This window comes from Balaenoptera ricei, chromosome 16 (assembly GCF_028023285.1).
Source record: "Balaenoptera ricei isolate mBalRic1 chromosome 16, mBalRic1.hap2, whole genome shotgun sequence".
In the NCBI taxonomy this organism is placed as follows: domain Eukaryota; kingdom Metazoa; phylum Chordata; class Mammalia; order Artiodactyla; family Balaenopteridae; genus Balaenoptera; species Balaenoptera ricei.
The window spans coordinates 111,341,046-111,363,865 of record NC_082654.1 but is presented as its reverse complement, the minus strand read 5'-3'; the positions used below and the strand labels follow the sequence as shown (position 1 = coordinate 111,363,865).

General features: G+C 41.2%; 1 protein-coding gene and 1 non-coding gene across 7 annotated transcripts in view; one reads left to right on the top strand and one right to left on the bottom strand.

The window, feature by feature from the left end:
• LYST (lysosomal trafficking regulator) overlaps positions 1 to 22,820 on the top strand; it is a 202,393-nt gene that overhangs the window by 8,571 nt on the left and 171,002 nt on the right. For 5 of the 6 annotated variants that reach the window (XM_059899079.1, XM_059899078.1, XM_059899077.1 and 2 more), the window contains exon 1: positions 10,602 to 10,693. The exons of the other annotated variant lie outside the window; for it this stretch is intronic. The gene's annotated coding sequence lies outside the window, so the exon portion shown is untranslated. Of the gene's footprint in view, positions 1 to 10,601; positions 10,694 to 22,820 lie in introns of those variants that run through there. 6 annotated transcript variants of the gene reach the window in all.
• On the bottom strand, positions 18,969 to 19,041 carry TRNAG-GCC (transfer RNA glycine (anticodon GCC)). Its single transcript has one exon. It is a non-coding gene; the product is annotated as a tRNA-Gly (tRNA).

Below are 22,820 nucleotides of genomic sequence, written 5' to 3'. Positions count from 1 at the left end.
TCTAAAACCAGGTCTCTTTATTAAGAATCAGCCACAAGGTCCAGTGGTCCCTGGTGGTCCAGTGGTTAAGACTCCGCGCTCCCAGTGCAGGGGGCCCGGGTTCGATCCCTGGTCAGGGAACTAGATCCCGCATGCCGCAACTAAAAGAGCCCCCACCCTGCAACTAAAGATGCTGACAACTAAAAGAGATCCCACACGCCGCTAAGAAGATCCCGCAGGCAGCAACGAGGAGCCCGCGTGCTGCCACTAAGATCTGGCACAGCCAAGAGAAAAAAAAAAAAAAAGCATCAGCCACAGTGGTGGGTAGGATACTTACCTGAGAGCTGCCTTCATCGTGTGAAGAGCTGGCTTCGCTAAATTGCCTGAGTTGGGCGTGGTGGTGGAGAGCGAGCATAGGGTCAAAAGCCAGGTTTCCAACAATTAGCAGAGGCACAGCTGCCAGCAAACACAGTGTTGTCTGCATCCCGTCAGGAAACTCTCGCTCTCTATTAGACCTAATCATCAGTCAGCAGCTGAGTTCCAGAAATGGTGCTATAGGTTGGGCAGGACAAAAGTCAGGAGAGGTTATCCTGAGGGGCGAGTGGTCCTGTGACAGTGCTTTATAGTACATTTCCTGGCCATTTATTCCTTTGATTTGGTGACCTCACATTCTTGGTTGATGCTTTTAAGGTCTGGAGAAGAAACTCGTGCAGTCTAAAATCATTCTTTTTCTTTCAGGTGGCTGGTATCTGATTCTTAGGGATGTTGGGTGGGGGAGGGAGAGTGGGATGGAATAGAGGAGTATATTCGAGAAATCACATCGAATTCAGGAGAATCTGAGTCAAATGGCAGCTTGTACCCCGGCCACAAAGACCACCCAGAGAGCCAGAGCCACTTGCCACAAAGCAGCTCTCCCCTTGCCCAGGGAGGCACTGCATTTTGGCAAGACTTCTCTCCTGGCCGGGAGTCTTTATCCAGCTGAAGACTGAGCTCACTTGCTCCTGAGTGTGACTGCTTGGTGTGACTGCCTTGGGGCTTTGCTGACTAAACTACTCTACCACAGTGACCCATGTGAAGTGACATGATCTTTTAAAAAATATGGATGAAAATCCAGAAGATTATGTTATTAAATAGACCCAGATGTTTTTAAATACCTTGCTTATTTAAGGTCCTTTACAGTTCACAAAGGTGCTTTAAAATGTCTTGCTTGTATTCCTCAGATTTTTAGAATTTTTTTTCTGCTGCGCCACGTGGCTTGCGGGATGTTAGTTCCCCGACCAGTGATCAAACCTGGGCCCTCGGCAGTGAAAGTGCCGAGTCCTGACCCCTGGACCGCCAGGGAAGTCCCCACCCTGTCTTCTTCATTATATAGTTCAGTGATTGATTTTCCAACATAATGTCTGCATTTTTCCCAATATTATTGTGTGTTTCAGATTACTTTTTACGGGTTGGATATTGTTATACTTCCAAACAAGAGTCTATATTTTATTTTCAATAAGATAGCATGCCTGGGCTGCATCTCTACTACTAAGTGGTACAACTGTCTCAGAACTTTGCTCACGGAGTAGCTGCTTGAAAAAGGCAAAAGCTGGCCACAAGCTAGCTGTTTACAAAGTGAATTCTGTGTTCCCGTGGAGTCCTTCATTTCCTGCATTGCTCTAATGTCAGCACAAGCTGGGCAGGGAGAAGGGTTTTTGCTTCAAGCCAAGGCTCCGGGCAAACAGCTAAGGAAATGAGTGCCCTCCCTCCGCTGTGGCTGGCGCATTGCAGGCCCCTCCCCATGGCACAGTAGAGCTGTTCTCTTTTCTCTGGTGTGACTGCTTGCTTGCATGGATCTTAAAGGCAGAGCTGCCTGGGACCAGGGATTCTACAGACATTTTGGTGAAAACAGGCCTTTCAGTTTTTCATCTCAGATCCCTTTGAAATATCTTTGAAAGCTCAGGACTTAGAAATATCTCAGGTGCTGGTGAGGAGTAGATTTGGACACCAGACACCATGCTGTACATACGTTCATCCCTTCCCTTCTGCGGCCCAAGTTTTATTATTAGATGAGCTTGTGTACCAGAGAAACTTAGAACGAGAGCTTCCCCAGAATACTCTTCACTTGCTCAAGTAGGTTATTCCTGGACAGCCCCACCGGGACCCCTACAACCCCCACCATCTGAATTCGACAGGTAAGTATAGCTTAGGCTGAAGATGGGGTCACACTACATTAATATTCAGTTCTGATTCCAAATATATGACAGGCCTATGCCCCTCAAATTAGTTTACATTGTGAACTGGGGAAATGATTATGTAATTTTTACAAGTTTGATTTCTCGTTGCATAAAATAGCACTTTATTTTTTTAATTTATTTTAGTGAAGTATAATTGATTTACAATGTGTTAATTTCTGCTGCACAGCAAAGTGATTCAGTTATATATATATATATATATATATATATATATATATATATATATATATATATATATTCTTTTTCATATTCCTTTCCATTACGGTTTCTTACAGAATATTGAATATAGTTCCCTGGTCTATACAGTAAGACCTATCCATTCTATATATAATAGTTTGCATCTGCTAACCCCAAACTCCCAATCCATCCCTCCCCTCCCCTCCTTGCCCCTTGGCAACCACAAGTCTATTCTCTATGTCTGTGATTCTGTTTCTGTTTTCTAGATAAGTTCATTTGTGTCATATTTTAGATTCCACATATCGTATGGTATTCATCTTTCTCTGCCTGGCTTACTTCACTTAGTATGATAATCTCTAGGTCCATCCATGCTGCTGCAAATGACATTACTTCATTATTTTTTTTATGGCTGAGTAATATTCCATTGTATATATATACCACATCTTCTTTATCCATTCATAAAATAGCACTTTACTATCAGGATGCCACATCAGAATGCACATAGATATGAAATATTCTGATATTCCAGGCACAAAAGTCAGGATTTAAATAAAATCTCCCAAAGTGTAAAAGATATATAACCTCTAACAACTATTGACCATTGAGACCACAGGTCATGGAGAATTCTTTCAGCTACTGTATTCTTCTGTATCCTCCTCCTCCTCATTTATTAAAAAAAATTACTGAGCAGCTACTGTCTCAGGCACTTGGGAATACAGAATGCTAAAATGCAGTCCTCACAACTTATTGAACTCAAAGTATATTTGAGAAGACAAACAAATTACAAAAATAACGATAGGTACTGGGAGTCAAGGAACATAGGGAAGACTACTGTATTCGATTGTGTTCTGGCTTGTCTGTCACACTCACTTGGGATATTCTTTCCCTATTAGCAGATAAAAGAGATAATGCATACTTTATATCTTAACTTATAAATACCAAGAGGGCAAGATGTGCCTTTTGTGCATTCAGTACAGCCTTGTGCTGGCACAGGACAAAGACTAATTGAGACATCACAGCAGTTGGGTGGGACAGGCTCCTTCCATCTCTGTGATGTAGCAGTACCCTGGCTTAGGGTAAACCTCTATCCTTTGGTGTCCGGTCCTTATTAAAACAGACTCTCCACCAGTCCCTCTGGAGAGTCAGCCCAACCTATGATTATAGTTAGGATATGCTTGATCAGAATCCCACTAATTGCCACACAATAGGCCCCAGATAAGATATTTGCCCCACAAGAGTTTAACCTGTGTTTTGTGGTTCTTCAACAAGCGATTAGACGTTTTAAAAAATATATATATTTATTTATTTGGTTGCATGGGGTCTTAGTTGCGTCTCCAGGGCTCCTTAGTTGCAGCTCACCAGCTCCTTAGTTGCGGCACGTGGGCTCCTTAGTTGTGGCATGCAAACTCTTAGTTGTTAACGGCATGCATGTGGGATCTAGTTCCCTGACCTGGGATCAGACTCGGGCCCCCTGCATTGGGAGCGCGGATTCTTAACCACTGTGCCACCAGGGAAGTCCCTAGTGATTAGACATCTTAAGCAGCATGGAACATGGCTTAGTTAAGAACAACCAGGATGAAATAGGGAGCAATTATCTATCTGGCTGCAGTTGGAGCAGAGGGAAATATTAGTTATCTTCACCCACCTGCCCGCCTGCCTTCCTAACATCACTCTCAACCTCCCTGAAATGTGGCCTTTACTTTTTCTATTTTAAAAAGGATCTTCAAGCCACCACAGTCTCTCTCACCAGTTTTTTTTTTCAATTGAAGTATAGTTGATTTACAATGTGTTCATTTCTGCTGTACAGCAAAGTGATTCAGTTATACATATATATATATACACATTCTTTTTCATATTCTTTTCCATTATGGTTTTTCACAGGATATTGAATATAGTTCCCTGTGTTATACAGTAGGACCTTGTTGTTTTTGCAGTCTATATGTAATAGTTTGCATCTGCTAACCCCAGACTCCCACTCCATCTCCCGCCCCGCTCGGCAGCCACAAGTCTGCTCTCTGTGTCTGCTCTCTCACCGGTTTTTACACATGCTCTTCCCCCTCCTGAAAGAGTGCTTCTTAAACTTTAATGTGCATAGAAATCACCTGAGCATCTTGTTGGACTGCCCAGTGTGACTCAGTGAGTCTGGGGCGCGGCCTGAGATTCTGGATTTCTCACATGCTGGTGCTGCGGGTCTGAGGAGGAGCATGGGCCTAGAACTCCCTGCCGGCCCATCCTGGTTTCTGGACTCATGGAATTTATAGACTGCTACCAAAAAGTAAAAAATTAAGAGCAAAACAATAAACTCTTTCAGGGACCAATCAGCTCGCCAACTTTTTATTGCCACTTAATTGGTCAAGAAAGGCCATTAAACATGTGCATGGCTCTGATTGCTGTATCATAAAGAAAGGTTATTTAAATTCCAAAAAAGTCGGAAGGGCATAGTTTCAGAATACTAGAGGACAGTCTTTTGAATTGAATAAACTCAGCTTTGCGGAAAGACTCACTACACTGATCTCATTTTTAAAATTTTGTCCTAGATTGGGGGCACTAAAAGCAGTTAGGAAAAATTGGCCTGCCTGAAGCCTACTGAGGCTTTTAAGTCTGAAGTCTAGAGTCAGCTTTTCCAAGATGTCTTTTCTGATCCCAAAGGTGGGGTTGGACGTCCCTCCACAGTGCCTCAGGGATCGCTGTGCATGACACTGTCATAACCTTCATCACCATCCACTGTAATTGCTTGTTTACTTGTCTGGAGCTCCCAGTAGTCCTAGAATGTCTTTTTAAAAAAATTAAAGTTAATTTACGATATTGTGTTAGTTTCAAGTGTACAGCAAAGTGACTCATATACATATATTTGTATATTCTTTTTCAGATTCTTTTCCATTATAGGTTATTACAAGATATTGAGCATAGTTCCCCATGCTATACAGTAGGTCCTTGTTGTTTACCTATTTTATATACAGTAGTGTGTATCTGTTAATCCCAAACTCCTAATTTATCTCTCCCCCCACCCTCCTGCTACCCCTTTGGTAACCACAAGTTTGTTTTCTATGTCTGTGAGTCCATTTCTGTTTTGTAAATAAGTATCATTTTTTTAGATACCACATATAATTGATATTATATATTTGTCTGTCTCTGACTTACTTCACTGAATATGATAATCTCTAGGTCCGTCTATGTTGCTGCAGATGGCATTATTTCATTCTTTTTTATGGCTATTATTCCATTGTATGTATATATACCACATCTTCTTTATCCATTTACCTGTCGATGGACATTTAGGTTGCTTCCATGTCTTGGCTATTGTAAATAGTGCTACTATGAACACTGGGGTGCATGTATCTTTTCAAATTATAGTTTTCACTGGATATATGTCCAGGAGTGGGATTGCTGGATCATATGGTAACTCTATTTTTAGTTTTTTAAGGAACCTCCATACTGTTCTCCATAATAGAATGTCTTTTATCTACCTCTATATCCCAAAGCCTCAAACATTGCAAGTACACAGAAAAGAGTCAGTAATTGAATGAAGGCCTGAAATAAGGCTTCAGTGTTACAGTCTCACTAGTGGATTCTGTTTGTGGTGTTAGGTAGAATCAGAGACATTTTCTGAAGTGGTCCAAACTAGTGGCATGTATGAAATTATAGAGAAAATGTACATTAAGAATATTCTTATGTAGCACAGGTTTCTTTGAGTAGGCAGTGAAACACACACACACACACGTACACACACACACACACACACACATATATGTATAAAATCTTTACCTCTTCCTTACTTTGAACCTGACTGGCCCTTTCCAACTCTTGCTTTGAACTGGTCAAGTAATATGCTGTTCTGTGAACTTGCTGATACCTTGAACTGTTTCTTTGTTTTTCTGGTCTGCTGAATGAGCTACCATGAGCTTTAGAGGGTTCTTATGAATTTTTAATCTGCTCTGATCCCCTGGGCTCTTGGCTTTTAAACAGGAATGGATAGCAAACATGCATTTCTTATGATAACATTTCTTAATTTCCTTCCACTTCTTAGCCTGTCTGTTGTATAGGATAGACTTAGTGTTCTCTTCCAAAATAAACAGCTCACGCAGCTCATAGCTCAAAGTTAATCAGAAACTTGTTTACCACAGGAATATATTGGGAATTAAGACAGACAAATATCAACTATAAAAATAAGAAATGGCAAGCGAGAAAGTAGGACACTAAGACACACTCAGTATGAAGTTTCCACAGCAAAGAAGGGAATATTTGGGTTGTTTTAACGCTTTTAGCTGGTTGAAAAGATCTTCCCACAAATTTTTTCTTGCTGTTTACCAGTCTTTTAATGCAATGTCATAAGAGTTTTAAAGTAAAGTATACATATTTTGGGGGATTTAAAATGTTATCAGTGATTTAGTTTAGAAAAGTACATAAAAGAATCTTATTAAAACCTACTCTGATAAGCTTTGCAAAAAAGAGTGGACGTTACTAGTAACCTAATGGAGACATTAATTATGAATTGACTTCTTCAATAACGTTTCAAGGTACCTATTAAAAAGCATGTTTTTTAAAGATCCATATACATCCTAATAAAGCACTCCAAAACTAAATTTATACAACTATAATTTTTTAATGTAGCAATTACTTGGTCTGTAGGCAAAGGTGGACCATCTGAATAATTTTGACCATGTTACTCTTCCTGAAATGACAGTCCTGCATCCCCTCTACCACTTCTTTACAAATCCATTTCTATGCCAGTGCAGTGCAGTAGGCATTAGAGTTGTCAAACTTCATCTCAAAGTATGAATAACTCATTCTTTGGATATTTACTTGAATTTGAACAAAATCTTCTTAATTAAACTATTCATTCAAAAAATATTTACTGAGTGCTTACTATGTGCCAGGTACTGTTCTGGCACATGGGATACATCATAAACAGAGCAAGTGTTGCTGCCTTCGTGGAGCTTATAGTCTAAATGCAGGAGACAATAAAAATAAACATAATAAATGGCTAAAATATGAATGTTTGAAGTTGATAGGTTCAATGAGAAAGATGATGTTTAGGATCACACAGTGTTGACTTCGGCACCAGATCCCAAGCTGACAGAAAACCTGTATGTTCTTTAATAAAATTATTTTGGGGGGTATGTTAGTCTGCTAGGGTTGCCATAACAAAATACTACAGCCTAGGTGGCTTAAACAACAGAAATTTATTTTCTCATTGTTCCTGTGGCTGGGAGTCCCAGATCAAGGTACCAGTGGGGCTGGTTTCTGGTGAGACCTTTCTTCCTGGTTTGCACACAGCCGCAGTCTCACTGTGTCCTCACATGGCCTTTCCTCTGTGCATGTGTGGAAAGCTCTGGTGACTCTTCCCCTTCTCATAAAGACACTAGTCCTATTGGATGAGCCCCCCACCCCCTTATGACCTCTTTTAACCTTAATTAAAAGGCTGATTACCTCCTTTAAGGCTCTGTCTCCAGAGTCATGTATGAGTTAGCGCTTCAACATATGAATGTGGTCAAGGGAGCGGGAATCAATTCCACTCGTAACAGATGGCATTTGTGACATGAGGGAGACTTAAGTATGGGGCCTAGGGCAGAGTCCCATCTTGTTCAGGTTTAAGGGCAGTGTTGAGGTAAACTTCATGGAGAAGATGAAATTTGAGCAAAGACAGGAAGGAGGTAAAGGGGTTCTCTATGTGGCTATCTGGAGAAAAAGCATTGCAAGCAAAGGGAACAGCCAGTGCAAAGGCCTTAGGACAGGAATGTATCTGGAATGTTTGGTAAACAGTAAAGACGCCAGTATGCCTGCGGGATGGCAGAGTAGGAAGAGATGAAGTTGTGAGGAGCTGGATGGTGCAGAGTTCTGCAAGCTATTGTAAGGACTTTGGTTTTACCTGAGTGAAATGGGGAGCCATTGCAGGGTTTTGAGCAGAGGTGTGACATGGTCTGATTTACATATGCATGTAGTCACGAAATAATTATTTTAACATATTTTGGTGAATTCAGTGTGAAATGATGCACATATACATTAATCGCATCTTTTAAAACCTTGATTTTAGAATCTCCTTTTAGATTCTAATTTTAGAGTCAAATTATCTGGAGAATTGCCCACTTACAAAGTTTTCCTGTATGCGATAAATACATAAGTAGGGCTTCCTTCTAGATCTCTTATTACTTTTCTTTATTCTTTCTTCTATTGCATGCACTTGATTACACATTATTTTGTGTGTTCATTTGAAATATTTTAAACTAAGTTTTATCTAATATGTATACTTAAATCTACGTTCTAAGATACTCTTGCACAGAGTCAATACGATGGTAGCTTGGTTAAAATACTTTGTAACTCAGATATGAAGAGAAAAGAATAGTCACAAAAGACATTACTTTGTGCCTTTTACAAAAAAATAATACTTTGAGGGCCGGTTGTGTACCATTGTCATATAAAGTCTGTTTCGTTCTCTTTGACTTTAACGAAATCATGACCATCTATTATTTGCCATTCAAGAGAAACAGAAACCGGCTTGTTACTTAACACTTCTATGGCTTATTTTTTCCATTAAAGAAAAAAAAGAGGTGTTTTTGAGATTAGTGTGTGAAAGTTGACCTATAAACAAGAGTAGGTTTGGTTATAGGTAAAACTGTGAAATATGTCAAGTTTGGCTTCCTCTGAGTTCAGGGAAATTCACCAAAGCATCTTGGGCACTTAGCACACAGTACCCAGCACATAGTAGGTGCCCATTACATACTTGTTAAGTGAATAACATCTCTTTCACTAACTTGCTGGGGACTTCGTGTGTTGCCCATCCCTGGAGTATTCCAGTTTTACAAGATTGCTGTAGGAAGTGTGCGACCTCTGCACAAACGTATGAATTGCTAATAGTTGCACTTCAGATGTCAGTGGGGAGATATTTTAAAGTACAGGATCTCCTCTGAGAGCCCCTTCAAACCACATCACTGGGCACGTATTTACTTGGTTTGTCGTTGGGGCGGATGGAAGTTGCATTTGGTATACAGCCTTAGAATATAATATCCTGAATTATTTCTATTTCTTGATTCCTATGCAAAAATTACTGGAGTTGTTGATTCTAAAGCAGCTCCTGTCAATTAGTAAACCATTGCTTATACAGCTGACCCTTGAACAACAGGTGTGAACAGCACGGGTCCACTTACAAACAAAATTTTTCACTAATCTGTTTTACAGTACTACACCATCCGCGGTTGGTTGAATCCACAGGTGGAAGGCTGATTATAAAGCCATATGCAGGATTTTTAACTAGCAGGGGGTCAGTGCCCCTAACAACTTCCCTCTTGTTCAGTGGTCAGCTGTACTTTGTATTAGGTAGGACTTGAACCCCCGACCCTCAGACCTCAAAGCCCAAGCTCTTTCCCAATACCTTTGACATTGCACCGCAAGGCCAGCCTCAGTGACTGGGTGGTAACGAGGGGTGTCCTCTAAAATGCCAAACTGCCGGCATCAGTAGTCTGTCAGCCTTGTGCTGGACCTGACAGTCAATGATGCAGCTAAAACATCCTTATATGTAACGTAGGGTTCCCGCCCTCTGGAGGCACTGCTATTATAAGACATACAACGTTGACAGTGCACGCTGCCTACAACTGTGTTTTAAAAGGGCTAAGTTGAAACATACACCTTTGCGCTGAATTAATTCTAGGGTAGCTTCGTAAACCTCTTTCCGGTTTTGTAAGAAGCCTACAGTAACCTTTGTAAACTGTTTTTTTTCCAGCCCCAAAGGAAGGGCAGGGTTCCTCGTGCGTAACCCTTTCTCCCTCTCGCGACCCCTTCCCATATTTCTTCTACCCCCATCCTCCGGAGCCACACAAGGGGGACGGGATGACAGTCTGTGTTGAACAGAGAAAGAGTACGCTGCGCATGTGCTTGGTGCTTTTCAAACTGAGCAGGCTCACCCTAGGGGGCGACGCATCCTCGTCGCAAGCCCCTTGGAGAGTGAGGACTAGGCGAGCCTCCCCCGCGCGGGGAGGAACCCCACGGCCCCAGCCCAGGGGCTCGGCCCGCCCTCCTCCCTTCCTCATTGGCTCCCGTGCTCTACGTATCACGCCTGCGACGCTGGCGCTGCCCTACCGGCGAGGGGCGGGGCTCGGGACGCGTCCGGCGGGCAAGTGCGCAGGCGCAGGCGAGCGGGTCTGGGGCCGGACGGGGGGAGGGAGGGGGTGGTGTTCCCGGTTTCCTGGGTTACCTGAGGGGGCGGGGGTGGGGAGATCGCGGCGGCGGTGGCGGCAGCGGCAGCTGCGACGACTCGGGATTTTCCCGGTGAGACGGAGCGCGCGGCGGCGACGGCGGCCAGAGAGCAGGTAAAGGCGGCCCCCGGGCCCGGCGATGCCGGCAGAGGGCTAGGGGTCCCGGACCCAATCGGTGGCCTGGAGGGAAGGCGGTTGGCGCGGGGGGCGGGTAGCAGTCAGCCCGGGATGGGGGTCGCGGCGGCCGGGCTGAGGGCGCGGGGGACTCGGCCCGACGCGCCGGCCCGGGGTTTCTGTCCGGCTCCGGGACGTCTCCCTGCTGTGCCCGGGCCGCCTCTGACAGCAACTGAGCCGAGGGCAGGAGCACTGCCCGGCCTCTCCGGACCTTTGCGGTGGGCGCGCGGCCACCAGCCACTAACTTTATTTCCTGGCGCTTGGAGGGCGGAGGTCAAGCAGGCTGGGGGCGATTTGCTGCGATCTTGATTGTATTTATTATCCTGTGCCGCGGCACAACCTGCACCCGGCCGGGCCCACACTGGCAGGTTGACGGCTGGAGTTGACAGTTTCCGCGCCACCACTCTGCGGGTCGCTCTTTACGATCTTGCCCGGCGGTTGCTCACCCACCTGTCATCTCCCCCGTGCGCCTTGGTCCGCTGCTTTTCTCCTGCCTGTAACATCCCTTGCCCGGGCGAGAGACTCTCCAGAGGATCCTCTGAGACATCTGCCGTCTGTCCCGGGCATCATTGGAGCCTTGGCTGAGATGCCCGTTGGCCTCTGGTGGGATTAAACTGTATGGGAAACAACCCATGGAGACCCCGGGCACCACAGTGTGGAGGCCAACGGGCTGCTTAGTGGCGGAGTGGGTAAGCTCAGAGGCTTTAAAAAACGCTTCCTAGCTCTGAGTCTTACCAGGTTAAACAAAACAAAACATTCCCTATATGCTCAGCAGACCATACACACCTAGTAACAGCACTTGGTAGTTGATGAGGTTGCTTTAAGCAGATAGAACATTTTAAAGGGGTTGAATCTCGTGTTGAATACGTCGGTGTTGAATTCAGACCAGTGTTTCCTCGAATATTGAATTCAGCTTGCACTTTCCTTAGGGTTTGTTTAGCAGACTGATAGGACAAACTGAATTGGGCTTGTCTTCCTGATGATCCTTGGCTGTTCTGCTCTGTTACTTTAAACTTCCATACCCAGGAACCTTATGCTAATAAAGATGTTGACTCTGAGCTTTCATTTTATAAATGTAGTTAATTACTATGGGGGATCTGTTTTAAAGAGCTTTGCAAGTAGCCAGCAACTTTTCTGATAGCTTTGTTGTCATCCACATTGTTACTGCAAAGGTTGGAGAATTTGGAGAAGGGGGGGAGCATAAGGAGAAAATGAGTTGCTATATAATTTAATTCACATGAAAGCAATTTGTAAACTATAAAATTGTACATGAATATAGTAAATATTTTTTGAGCACCTACTGTGTGCAAGACAGTTTCCTAAACAGATAAATATCCCCTCCTACATGGAACTTACATTAGTGAGGAATCGCAGATGATAAACAAAATATGTGCTATGTCAGATGGTATTAAGGACTATGGAGAAAAAGCAGGGAAGAGGGAGAGACTTGCAGTTTTATGTTATTTTATTTTATTGAAGTATATTTTGATAGTTGATTTACAATGTTGTATTAATTTCTGCTATACAGCAAAGTGATTCAGTTATTTATATATATATATATGTATATATATATACATACACACATTCTTTTTTTAAAATATTCTTTTCCATTGTGGTTAATCATAGGATACTGAATATATTTCTCTGTGCTCTACAGTAGGACCTTGTTTATCCATTCCATATAATAGCTTACATCTGCTAATCCCAAACTCCCACTCCATCCCCTCCGCCTTGGCAACCACAAATCTGTCCTCTGTGAGACTTGCAGTTTTAACTAGAGGTAGCCAGGGAAAACTTCCTAGGGAAGATGACATTTGAGCCCAAGACCAAAGGGAAGTGAGAGGGTAATCCGTGTACCTCTCTAAGGGAAGAGTGTTCAAGCAGAAAGAAAGGCACTTGCAAAAAGCTTAGAGGCAGGAGTGGACTGGGTACGTTTGAGGGCAGCAGAGAGGCTGATTTGGCTGTGGTGGAGTGAGCAAAGTAAGAGTAGTAGAAATGAAGGAGAGCGGTAAGTGGGAATGGGGAATCAGATTGTGTAAGGACTTGGGCTTCCACTCTGAGTGAGAAGGGGGCTCACACTTTTGAATAGAGAAGGGATATAATCAGACTTGCCTTTTAAAAGGGTCACTCTGGTGGCTGGATGGAGAATAGATTTTGTCTGGGGTAGGGTGAGGGGTTGGGCAGAAGCAGGGATATCAATTCCAGGACGCTTGCCATAATCCAGGCCAGAGAGGATGTATCTTGGACCAGAGAGGAATTGGTGGAGTGGTTGATTTCTGGACAAATTGAGGGTAGGGTCAACAGGAGACTTAAAGGACACCAAAATTTTTGTCCTGAGCAATTAGAAAGATGGAGTAGACATATACCGAGATGAGGTTTATGAGAGGAGCAATTTGGTGGGGAGAAGGTTAGGAGTTGGTTAGAAAATAATGAAATTAGACTCCAAGTGGAGATTAGTAGTAGTAGACACTAGTGACTTCGTATTGAAGACACTTTTTATGTTATCCTGGCTATAACAGGGGTTTAATATTTTCAACCATGAACTCCCAACGTTTTTTCACGCTCATTTTCTTTTTAGCCATTTGGACCAGCCTAATCATTTTTTTCACCAAATGTAGCTTTGCTTTTATTTGCTTGCACTTAGAGCATCTGTTTGTTAGTTTCATTTGCAGAGAAAGCCATATAATCCAGAATTTCAGAGTGTTGTATCTAACTTGAACACCTTCATCTGATTAATCTTTTTCTGAATTATATTTAGATGCCTGGATTAAGTTCAAGAACTTTTTTTTAAGCCTCAGAAATCTTGTTGTCAAATGTGGCTTCACTTGGCCATTTGCAAAATGAGAATGGTAATGACCTATATTTTTAATACTTTACTAATAGTAATATACAGGGATTATCCTAATTCTTCTGTTTCATTAAAGATGGCTTGAAATAAATGGGCCATCACATGTTAAATGGAGATCTTTTTCATCAAATTATGCAGTATTTGGAGCAATAGAATTTGACCTGTAAAACTTGTATGAAAAATATATCAAGCTCTTAGAATTTAAGGCTGCCCCTTACATTTTTTTTTTAAATGTTTTTCTGCCTTTATTTTTTAATTATTTTTTAATTTTTTTTTTATTTTTAAATTTATTTATTTATGGCTGTGTTGGGTCTTCATTTCTGTGCGAGGGCTTTCTCTAGTTGTGGCAAGTGGGGGCCCCTCTTCATCGCGGTGCGCGGGCCTCTCACTGTCGTGGCCTCTCTTGTTGCGGGACACAGGCTCCAGACGTGCAGGCTCAGCAGTTGTGGCACACGGGCCTAGTTGCTCCGCGGCATGTGGGATCTTCCCAGACCAGGGCTCGAACCCGTGTCTCCTGCATTGGCAGGCAGATTCTCAACCACTGCGCCACCAGGGAAGCCGCCCCCCTTACATTTTAAGAAACTAGGTAATATGCTAATATTTTTAAATGGATTTTTAACCTAAATGTGTCATGAAAGTATGTAAAAATCTGTTCGATAAATGGCTATAAACTGATCTTAGAGTTGATAGGGATGCTGTATCCTCTTTGATACTACTTTCTTTTGCTATTGCTTCTCAGCAGTGTTTGTCCTGTGCCTCTTAATTCTCCTGACTTTGTTTTACAGTAATTGAGATATTTGGAAGTTTTGAATGCTCTCCAAATCTAACTTCTGGGAAAAGGAAAACAAAAACAAAAACAAAGAAAAATCTTATCCAATAATACGAAAGAGTAATGCTTAAAGTGTAACCATCTTAATTAGCCAAGAAAGGAATCAAACAATTTTCCAAAAGACTAGTCACTATTCCATTCAAATATGATTCTTTGAAGTTGAAACTCAAGATAGACCAGGAAATAAGAGAACTTCTAGCCACTTTAGAAGAGTGGAAGAAATAGATGAATGATAAGGTAGAGTACTACACATACTTCTACAACTACTGCTGCTTGTCTTTAAAAAGTAAAGAGAATAGAAGATTTTTGCCAGAAACCTGAAGAATTGCATATTTTAAATTAAAAAATGTGTGGGGAGGTGAAGCCCAGAAGCTATACATTAAACATCTTGACACTGACTGATTCCTAGAAAAACTGTAGACCAGATTGCCAAACAGATGCTTTGTGATTTGTGATTAGAAAAAAAAGCACTGATTACTAAGATGCAGAGTTGGTTTTTAAAGAACACGTTGTATTATGCTAACCTCATGCTCACTTTGCCAAAGATATAATAATATTAAATAATCTTTGTAAGCACCTCACATCTTACAGAGTGCATTCCCATTTATCATCTCACTTAACCCTCACGTCATCCCCCCTGTGAAATACTGTTAGGTGAGGAGGGCCTCAACAGTAAGAGTCCTGGGGAGACACAAAAGGGACAGATATGGGAGATTTTAGAAAGGATTTGCTTAGATATGGGGGAAAGTTGAGGGAGGAATCAAAGTGAGCTTTAAGGATTCTAGATTGTCTGGGGGAATGGTGATGCTGGTAATTGATCTTAATTCTAAAAATACAAATGAGGCTTCCCTGGTGGCGCAGTGGTTAAGAATCCGCCTGCCAATGCAGAAGACACGGGTTCGAGCCCTGGTCTGGGAAGATCCCACATGCCGCGGAGCAACTAGGCCCGTGTGCCACAACTACTGAGCCTGCGCCCTAGAGCCCGCGAGCCACAACTACTGAGCCTGTGTGTCACAACTACTGAAGCCCGCACGCCTAGAGCCCGTGCTCTGCAACAAGAGAAGCAACTGCAGTAAGAAGCCCGTGCACCACAACGAAGAGTAGCCCCCGCTCGCCGCAACTAGAGAAAGTCCATGCGCAGCAACAAAGACCCAACGCAGCCAAAAATAAATAAATAAATAAATAAATTTATAAAAATAAATAAATAAAAATACAAGTGGAGGAGTAGATGGGGAGATGTGAAATTCATCAGTTCACATCAGTTTGGTGGAAGTAGCTGTTTTCTTTCTTGGAACTGAATCTGGAATGAGTCACATATAATTAAAAATTTTAACATATGTAGGTCTGAAGCTCAGGAGAGAAGTCTGAACCAAATAAAAAAAGTCTTCATTCAGTAAATATATTCTTTCAAATACTTTTGGTAAAGAAGGGAGGACAGTGGGTAGAAGCTTGAGTGGGGAGGTGTGATCAGGGAAGGTTTGTTTTTCTTTAAAAATGTAAGAGATAAGGATACTTTAGTGGACTGAAGGAAGGGGGCCATTGAAGAGGTGAGAAAATTGAAGTCACAAGAGAAGGAAGGTAATTAGACATAATCTCAGAGGAAGTGGAAGGGTTGGGAACAAGAGCACAGGTGAAAGGGTTATCCTGAAGAAAAGCAGTGATGCATATTCCTTTAAAAAAAAAGAAAAGGAAATAGGGAGTAGATACAGATACAGATTTATAGATAAGTATCCAGGATAGCATCAGTTGTCTCTGTGAAGCAAGGTTATCTGCTGAGATTGAGAAGGAAGAGCGTGGATGGGGTAATTTTGAGGGGAAAAGAAAATTTACCATTGTGATTGGAAAACGGCCTTGACCAGGGACCAGTGACCTAATTGCTGATACTGTTTAACACCCCTGCAATCACAAATGTAGGAAGCGGTTGTCAGTGCTGAAGCAGTTTTCTCCAGCAGCTCCCCATAACAGAGCAAAAGGCAAATAGGCTGAACCGGGAAGGGGATTGGAAGGGAAGGTATGATGGAAAACTTGGGTCGGGGTGCTGTGAAGTCAGGGGATTGCGGGTGGTAGTGAGGTGGTTGATTGAAGGGCTGAACCTTAGGTATCCTGCTTGATTAAGGAAGAAAGCGAAGCCAAGACAGGGCTGATGAATGTGGAGAATGAAGAGGATGAAGCATCCCAGTGAGTAAGCTGTAGGATTAATGGAAGTGAAGAACTAGAGACAGAAAAATGTGATGTGAGAGTCCTAAATTTAAGATTCTGGAGTTGGAGCAATTGCAGGTGATGATAAGGGCCAAAGTACGACCGATGGTGGTGAGTAGCTAAGATCAATAGTGCTAATTACAACAATAGTAATATTAATAAAAGCTACTGTTTATTGAGTACTGTATACTAGTCACTATACTGAATGCTTCCCGTAGGTTATCATACTTATTTTTCACAACCATCCTGTGAGGTACATAGTAGGAGCTCCATTTTACAAATGAGGAAACTGGGGCTCAGTGAGGTTAAGTAATTTTCCCCAAGGCACACAGGAAGTACCTGAGTCTTTCTAGCCCCATAGCCCTTATGCCCAGCTATTGAAACCATGCTGGCCTTCTGCAAAGTAGGGGTCACTGAAGGAAAGGAAGTCGGAGTGCTCTAAATCCCAGTGTGTTGGCATTAATTTTTCTTATGGATAGTGAAGCCCCCAGAATAACAGATCTTGTGTGGAGAGGAAGAAAGGAGTTGTATCACGAAATTCTCAGTAAATGCAGATGAATGACTCAAAGGTCGGTCGTGTTAACTTTAAATATGGTTATAATATAACATTAAAAGTAGATGAAATGGGATAATAATAATGTGCAAATCACCTTGGGAAACCAGGATAGTACTGACTTGTCCTCTGGCCTGGGATCTGTGTGTGTATAGGGGTTTATTAAGAGGAGGAGATGAAGTGATCTTCCTGTGTGAAGGTAGAGGATATAGGGAAGTTTCTTAGCAACAGAACTAGGGGTCCTAATGGTAAGGGAGTAAAGAATTCAGGGGGAGGGGGAGGACTCATCTAGCTGTGAATGAAAAATCAGAAAGGATGATGGCAGGTAGGGTGATTATATAATGTATTGACCAAACAGGTGTTATTTCGAAAATGAAAAGAATGTCATTAATAATTACTCTGGGACAAGAAGCATAAACTAGGACTGTCCTGGGGAAATAGAGATGTTTAATCATATCAGTCATGGATAACCAGAGGACCTGTCACCCTGGAAAGGGGTTGTGGATGTTCAGAAGGAATGAATTGAGCCTTAAATTTGAGGGATGTGAATGGAGCTTACTAGCCTAAGATTATTCTCTAGCCCCATAATACTGCTCCAGAATGCTCTGGGCATGGCTTGTTCTATAAGGGTCTGAAAGAAGTTATGAATTCATCTCTAGATGAAAATTTGGAGGACATTAATATATAGATGGTACCTGAAACCTTAGCAGTGGATGATATTGTCACAGAACACAAAGGGAAGTGAGGTGGAGGGGAAAATGCAGAGGCTCACCTACATGAAGGAGCTGGCAAAGAAGCATCCCGCCAAGGAGACAGGAGTGGTCAGAGGGGCAGGAGGAAAACCAAAAGAGATTTGGCATCTTCCAAGTCAGAGAAGAGAGATTTAAGAAGTGAGTGATTGGGACTTCCCTGGTGATCCAGTGGGTAAGACTCTGTGCTCGCAATGCAGGGGGCCTGGGTTCGATCCCTGGTCAGGGAACTAGATCCCGCACGCATGCCGCAACTAAGAAGACCGCGCGCCACAACTAAGACCCAGCGCAGCCTAGATAAATAAATATTAAAGAAAAAAAGAAGTGAATGATTAATAGTCTCATATGCTTCATGTTCCTCACAGAGGTCAAATGAGGTAAGGACTGGAACATATCTGTCGGATTGGTCTTGACCTGAGTAGTTCTGGTAGAGCAGTGTGGGCAAAAGCCACACTGCAGTGCACAGAGAGGTGGAGGGGAAGTGAGAAGACTACTTCCAGTGCAGATTACCCTGAGTAATCTTGAAAGAGGAAGGTGTCACCAGGACTTCTTTTCTTTTTAAATGTAGGCAGTGAAGAAGCCAAAGGAGATGAGGGGTTAAAAACTGAGAAGGAGATGGAAGTCCAAGCTGTGCCTCCTAATATTGTCTAGTCAGTAATTTTGTAGTAATCAAAAGAGTGAAAGTAAGAGGAAGGAACATTTTAGATCAAGAAAGACAAACTTCATAATGACTATAATTTGTCAGAAGCTGGAATGGGTGGGGAGTGTTTATTGAAGGGATCAAAGTCCTAATTTGGGTGAAATATTGGAAAGTGACATCTAGGTTGTGGACTAACTCTAGGATTCTGTTTTTTCCGCTACTTTTTTTTTTTAAAGACTTTTATTTTTATTTAGTATTTATTTATTTATTTGGCTGTGCCGTGTCTTAGTTGTGGCATGAGGGACCTTTAGTTGCGGCACACAGGATCTTTAGTTGTAGCATGCAGGATCTTTAGTCATGGCATGCAGGATCTTTAGTTGCGGCATGTAGGATCTAGTTCCCTGACCAGGGATCGAACCCGGGCCCCCTGCATTGGCAGTGTGGAGTCTTGACCACTGGACCACCAGGGAAGTCCCTTTTCCTCTACTTTTAAGCCTGTTTTTTTGGAATGGTTTAACCATGTTCCACCCCCAAGATTGTTGTTGGGATGGGTTTGCATTTTCTAGGGATTTGTCCTTATACTTCCTTCTTTTTAAAAGTTAACTGTGTCTTTGTACATCGGAAATATATTCTGGTTAAATATATTTAAATTTTCTGTTGTTGTAGCATTTGATTCTTGGCTGAATTCACTGCTCTTGGTAATTTCTATTTAGCAAAAGTGAATTCCAATCTATATGCTTGTTTTATATTATGAACTTTTAAAGGGCAATAATAGTATATTAATTTTTTCCTTTCTCTTCCCTCTTTAAAATTACTCTGATCAAAATGTGATTTGCTGCAGTGGAATTCTTAAGTTTTGTAGTTCACTTGTCTTGGTTCCTTAGATGGAAGAGTAATAGTCATAATTGCATAGATATTATTTCAACAGGATAATTATTATACAAAGTTTAATGAGTATAAAATTAAAACAATGGTGAGAATGATTTCCTCCTTTATTATAACTAGGTGCTTTATTTGAAAGGCCAGCAAAACATGTTTATCAGTTCATAAAGTGCATTCATTGTTATTGCTTCTGGATATTCATTCATTGAAGTACAAAATTCAGTGTATCCTCACCAATGGTAAAAGGAGGTTTTACTGCTGTGAATTGTAGGACAGCTGTTTATATTCATCAGCTCACTCTTATACTGCTTATTGATATTTGCTTATCTGAACCTTTAATGCACTATGACTTTATTTTTATTTTAGTCTATTAAATATTAAAATCCTTTGCCATTTTCTGGATTTCCTCTTAATGATGCTTCCAAAGACAGTAATGCTGATAACTGTTCTTGTTTTTCTGTTAGCTTTATTTAAATATTTTGGAGAATATTTCTACAGTCATACGTTCCACACTACTGAAATATATTTATTTTTTTCTACACCTTATTTTTTTTAAAATAAAACCTCAAAAGAAAATCTCAGTGGTTTTGACAAAACCTGATTATGCACAATTTAAGGAAACATTTAGAATGTGTAATTTTAATCCTAAATTAATCTTGATGTTTACTATTACTGTATGACTATTACTATATTGCTATTTTCTGACTGTTGTACTGTCACAAAAGTCCATAGCCTAAAAAATATTTAGAGATCATCTACTTTTGTTTTTGTTTAAATATGTATAAGAAGAATGGGGATCAGAAAGGTTAAGCACTTTGCCTGAGATGCTAAAGAGTTTGAGGCAAAACAGAAAACCGAATGTCTCTTGACTTTCAGTCTAGTATTCTTTCTCCTATACCACCAACTTCTTGAACATTTTAATGCATTTTGAGAAAGTAATCCCATAGCCAAAAGATGCCTTATACAACATGGAAAACAGAAGGGTTTGGTTTCTAGTGTGTAGTTTATTTCTAACTTTAACCATTTTCTTTGCACGTGTCTACATATAGATCACAGTGATAGAAACTAGATTGTAATGATACCAATGTGGTCGAAAAAAAATATTAAGTGTAGGTTGAATTTGAAATGCATTCGCTCAGGAAGTGTTTAGTACATATTCCTGTTTTATTTCTGTTCTCTATCACTCCCAACCCCTGTGCCTTTCTTTCCTGCTGTCTGTCTATCTTCTTGAATGGTTAGAGAACAATAGATGAAACAACTGGATCTCAGTTTGGTCTCACTGTTATTTTTCTTGGTGTGAAATGTTTTTTTAACAGTAAACACATTTGTCTATAATTGCCTCAGCTAAATCTTCTTCTTTAGAAGGGAAGCGAATTTTCATTGTGTCTGTAAGAATTACAGAGGAATGAGGAAACTAGTACTATGTACATTTGCAAGGGGTCTTTAAAGCTTGTAAATATCTACGTTCAGTATTTCTGAAACTTATTTTGCAGACTCTTTTACCGTATGCAAAGTATATATTAAAAACTGTGGATCATTATGATGTTGCTCTATAAATTATTTTTTATTTTTTCATTTCACCTTTAGGATAAGGCTCCAAGATGTTTTTTAGTGTTTCTTTGGGAGGTATGGAAAACCATCATGTCTACTACTGATTTGAAAGAACTTTGAAACTGTAAACTCTGAATTATACTCTTTAACATAGGAAGAATAAACATTCAAGATTTTATTGCTGAAGTTTTTTGTTTTTAATAATCAAAAAATTTTGGTAAGGTTTTTAGGTGTTTCTGTAGCACTTCCTTAATACATCAAATTCTTGCTGTGGAATGGAGAAAGACTTTTGTAAACGTGCCTGTTGATTTCTCCATGCTTTAGCTGTGGGAAGATTTCCTAAAGGAATTTGAATTACAAAATGTTTCCTATCAAAGTTAGTATTAAATGAATTGGTTTTAATTTATTGAGCTCTTCCCATTTGTGACAGTGTGTCAGGCACAAATGATTTTTTTTTTAAACAAATAAGACCTGATTTCCCTTCTTAAGGAAAGTATAATCAAGCTTTGAAAGAAACAATATAATTCTGTAATGCAATGTGGTGAGTCCTAGGATTAAGGCATGTAGAAAAGTAATTGGGAATCAATGGGAATTTCTGTAGCAGCAGCAACAGGATTTTTAAAAAAACAACAGCAACAACAGTGAAATGGTGTTGAGAAAGTATGTACCCTTAGGAGGAATTATGGGGTAGTACAGTGTGTTTTGGGATGTGTTGAGAGATTAAAAAGGTTAGATGGGGAAGGGAATCCCATAGCATGATAATCCCATAGCATGATAATCTTATTCCCTAGGAATTGGAGTGTCATTTATGATTTTTAAGGAATGTGGCTGACATTTTTAGCTGTTGTAGAATTTGAAGTGAATGGAAAATAGACCAGACTCGGTGACCAAATAAGAGGTTGCTGGTATGGCACGTGAGAGAGATGAGGGCCGGAGAATGCTTAAGCGTAAGTTTAGAGGGGAAGGACCAGACTCAAGATGATGATCATAATAGCTACTAATTATTGATCTTCCGACAATCTGCCGGGCCCAGCGCTGTCTCATTTAGTTTTAATATTCACAACAACTTGAGGTGCCCTTAGGAACTCAGTTTTATAGATAAGAAACTGAGATTTAGAGGAAGTCAAGTACCCAGGGTCATAGAGGTAGCAAGTAACAGATGCAGAGGTGAACCAGCAAGCTGTCAAGAGGAAAAATTGACTAGGCCCCGGACGAAGTGCTATTCTGTTTTTGTTTTTGTTTTTTTCTTTTTCCCGGAGTGACTGGGTAGAGGCCATTAATTGAAATAGGAGTGAGGAAGGAAGAGCTGGTTTGATGGAGGTAGGAGTCACTGTTTTGGAGAATAGACATTTGTATACAGAGTACAGAGAGATGGCCTGGGTCTGAATCCTGCTTCTGACACTTGAATCTCTGTGACCTTGAGCAGTTACCTAACCTCATGTGCTTCAGTTTCCAACACGTGACAAGTAGGGATATATCAGTATTTGTACTTACGAGATGGTTGTGAGGATTAAACCAGCCACTCTAGGAGAGTGCTTACAGAAGTACCTGCTGTGTAGTAGTTGATCTTGGTGGGTGTTAGGTGTATCATCATCATTATCATTCTGTGAAAATCTAGAGATCTATTATGAAGATGGATGAACTATTCAGTATAAAACTTCTAGCACAATTCCTTCTAGTAGGGATGTAAAGCCAGGGGAGATGCTTTACCTGGATGGGCCTTCAGAGTTCCTTTTAGTGCAGCCTTGCTATAACCACAGTGTCTCAGAATTTCCATGCTTTTATGGTGTTCAGGATCAAACACAGGTTCTTCTGA